This window comes from Palaemon carinicauda, chromosome 21 (assembly GCF_036898095.1).
Source record: "Palaemon carinicauda isolate YSFRI2023 chromosome 21, ASM3689809v2, whole genome shotgun sequence".
NCBI classification, from domain to species: domain Eukaryota; kingdom Metazoa; phylum Arthropoda; class Malacostraca; order Decapoda; family Palaemonidae; genus Palaemon; species Palaemon carinicauda.
In genome coordinates, this window is record NC_090745.1 from 37,842,818 (window position 1) to 37,846,882 (window position 4,065).

Consider the following 4,065-nt stretch of genomic DNA (forward strand, 5'->3'; position numbering starts at 1 on the left):
TAAACCCTGGTTCGGAAGGACGGGTACTTTCAGTTTCCATTCCATCCATCTTCCAGGGAGCTCGTGGAATTCAGCCTAGCCTGCAAGTATTCCTGCTTATGATGCAGTGTGGCTATCCTGCCGTGGCATAGCAGGTTTTTTTCACCAGAGAACTCTCCCTGCTTTCCTCATGGCCGCTCAGATGCAGGCTTCCGCCTCCTCTGCTTTTTGGAGGGCTGGTCAACTCCGGTAGGCTCGGGTTCGACCTTCTTCAGCGCCGGGACAAGCTTCCGGATGCTTACCATGAGTGGGGGTTCATGGTACTTTGGATGGAGCCTTCTCTTCTTCTGCCTCAACATCTGGAGTATCTGGCCATGATATTGAGTCAACAGCCTTACCACGTTGGAAACCCCGCTTCTCGTCCATCCAGCGAAGTTAAGCAACGTCGGTTCTGGTCGGTACTTGGATGGGTGACCACCTGGGGATGCCAGATTCTGTTGCCACATCCTCCGAGCCTTCCTTTCAGTTGACTGTGGCAAGACTGAGGAGAGTCGCAGTACCTGTTCTCAGTCAAGCAGAGCTTTCAGCCCTACCTTGGAACGTTTCCTAGTTCTCCTTTCCTCATTGACCCGTCTATAGTCCGAACGGTCGCCTCAGGATAAGTTTTATGTGGGGCGGTCCAAGTTCCGGTGGTTTCAGGCAACGTTTAACCGGACTTCCTGGCCCCTATGGGACCAGCGGAACTATTAGACCTGCAATGGGTATTGACCTATGGAACCTCTTGATGGTAGTGGATATTCTCGTCCTTTCCCCACATTCTTGATGCTGTTCTCGGACTCGTCAAAGGAAAGGGGGGGGGCATGTTCCGGTTCAGGCCTATGGTCAAGACCTGAAGGATACCTCTCCATCATTCAGGCAGGCTTAGGGGCCGTAGTCTGGCCCCTCTACAGATCCTACAGCTCCTGCCGAGTCGCCCCGTGCGCGTCGACTTCATGATTCTGGCGTGTTCTAACCAGCAGCGGACGCTTTTTCACACCTTCACATCTTGCAGTAGAGATACTGGGATGATTGAGATTATCTCAATACCACCATCGGCTCTCTCATTCCAGGCAGAGGAATGTTCTCTCAGACTATCCGAGCAGAGCCTCGTAGAAAGAGTGTACCTGGGGGTCTTTGACCTTGAGTAACCAGCAAGTCCTGGTCTGGGGGACCTGATCGCGACAGCTTGGAACCTCAAGCTTCCGCTGTTCTTCCCCCCAGTCTCAGACCCCGAGACTCTGGCAAGATGCATTCCGGTGATGGTGGGATAACTTCGACGCCTGCGTCTTCCCTCTTTTTTTGTCTGTGGACAATGGGTCTCAACAAGACCAGGTTGTCTGTCAACCTTTCAATGGGAGAGCTCCACTGGGACTATGCGCAGAACGGTTTCTGGACCCTCTGCTTCCCCTGACGGAACTCCCGGGAGAGCTTCTCCCACGGCGCAGACTACTCAAACAACCACACTGCGACATCTCTCCCGAACCGGGGCGTCGCTTCGGCTTCATGCCTGGAGACACTACGCCGCCTCCTCAAGAAGAGACAACCCGCTACAGTCACGGTACGGAGGTCGCGTCATCTGCGATAATCATCCGCAGGGGTCTTCCAGGCAAAGTGAAGAGTCTTCGGTGGTTGGTGCCGTGGGAGATATACCTCTTCCCTTGAGGCCTCTTCTCCAGCAATAACGGTCTTATTGTCTTTCGGCGGGAGGAAACTCTTTTCCGCTCTCGGCAACGAAGCCTGTCGCTCAGCCTTTCCCTGACCTTCAGGTTTAAAGGAATAACTTTTTCCTTCCCGGTGGATCTTTCCTCGCTCATGCGAAGCTACGATCGTCCCTGCCCTAGTCGGAGGAAGACCTCCAACTTGGAGCATGGCTCGGACTTTTAGTCCTTTAAGAGATCTTCTCAAGACCCTTTACGACAGTCCTCGGATTGTATTCCGCCTTGGGTCTCCTGCTCACTCTGGCCACGGCCAGTGTGTAAGCAGTCTTCTTGGTATCGTTCGACTCCGCCCTTTCTAAGGAAGAGGGGAAGGCAACATTCAGGTTCGCTCCTGAGTTGTTGGCTAGACTCAGAATCTGGGGGCCCCGGCCCTTCGGTCCAATTCCTTCAAGATTTCGAGTCTCCATTCTGTATATGATGTCCCAAGACCTTCTCTTTCTTGCCAGTAAAGAAGTCGAGAGGTTAGCTTTGGGAACAGCTGCAGTTTGTCCTCAGTTGCAGCCGATTTGGGAGCACAAGGAGGACACGGGGGAGAGTCACCAGTATACCTCTTCAGCCCGGACTCAAGGACATTCATCTCGACCTGCCTCCAGACCCTCCCCCATCACGTCGCCCTACAGCACGATGTTGGATACATCGCAACGTCCCTCGCCTTCGAGTAATACTACTCTGTGACGCAGGTGCTACAAGCTGGAGTCTGGAAGCGTCTAATGACCTTCGCAGCCCGCTTCCTGCAGGGCGTGACCCACAGGAGTCTCGATACGTTTTCTATCGCTCTGTGGTGGCTACACAACAGCTGGTCTAACCTCAGGCTCCTTTTTGGACAGGTAGCAGAAGGTTGAGGGCATTGTTATCAGGTTTTAGTCTGCATGAACAAAAGAAGTATGTCTGGCCCTTATTTCTTTCTTCATCATCCCCTCTACGGGGAAGCAGCATCCTGGTCTCTGCATAGTTGACCTCGAACCTCTGCAGGTAAACCATGCTTCCTTGTGTTCCGAGTATTGAGTCAATACTGTCGCGTCCCCCATACCCTGACGAGGTGGTATTGGGAACGTCCTAACCCAGAGTTCCTTCTGGAACTCCAGGTCAACTGCCTAGGACAGGTCACACTTCTTCCTTCACACACAAGCTTATGTAGGCCACATGGTTCCTTGCGGAGCAAGGAACTTGTGAGGTGCAGGGACTCCTTTTCTCGAGTGCGACTCACTCGGATTCTGAGTCCCCGGGTAAAGCCAAAGCCAGTATGGCTGGGGACTTTCCACCCACCTAATGGGTAAGTCACCCTCTTTAAATAGCGTGGTTTGTATTTCGGTTACGGAACAAATGACAAATTCGAAGATAATTTGTATTTTTCCCAACCATACAAACCTTAGCTATTTACACATATTTGCCCGCCAGCCCTGTTCCCCAAGACAAGTCCTACCTCTAAGTGAAAGTGAGCATTCATCTGTGTGTGAGGGGGGGGGGGGGGGGCTAGCTAGCTAGTACTCCCCTACCACCCCCCCCCCCCCCCCCCGCTAACTAGCGCGGGGTAATACACCCTTGTTAAATTCTAATGGCTCGCCATTTCAGCTGCGCTAAAAGGTAAACCCAATGTAAATAGCTAAGGTTTGTATGGTTAGGAAAAATACAAATTATCTTTGAATTTGTCATGTCACAAACCCACCTAACCTAACTTAGAAGTTCCCAGGTAACAAACCCAATATAATGCCTTTTGTTATATATACCATGTTAAAATGTTTAAATATAATGACTAGCTCAAATTTCCTGTAACTTCACTCACGTTACGATAACGTTAGCAATGTTACGATAACATTAGCCATACTATATATAATGATTCTTGTTCCGCCACTGGCTCGCTAACGGTCGCAGGAAAACAAATCATCAAGATCGTATGTATTGGCAAGCGGTACTGTTGAGCTGCGCACGATAACATTAGCAATGTTACTCTAACATGCAATGATACGGTAACATTAACAACACTATATATAATTGTTCGTGAACCTAACAAGATCTAAAAACGTTAAAATTAAAGAAATGAATGTCTTAACTTTATGATTCAGACGACGAAACTTGCGGGTTACAGGGGTTTGAGACTGACGTCTTAACTCCTATGACTGAGATTACATTGTGTGCTTTAAGGAAATTATCAACATTGGATGACGTATCAAAAAAAATCACCATGAAATTTAGCAAATGCTTTTAGGTATGGAATACTGCAGCAGCTACAAGTTTCTATAACTTTCTCCATCGCAAAATACGAAAAAAAAATCTCACTTGAAATAACAAACACCAGACTAGGACAAAGGTTTCCACAGAAAAGGATATG

At 49.6% G+C, this 4,065-nt stretch overlaps 1 pseudogene; it reads left to right on the forward strand.

Annotated features, from left to right (window-relative positions):
* The first annotated feature begins 363 nt into the window (after positions 1-363).
* On the forward strand, positions 364-482 carry LOC137615574 (5S ribosomal RNA; annotated as a pseudogene).
* Positions 483-4,065: the final 3,583 nt, after the last annotated feature.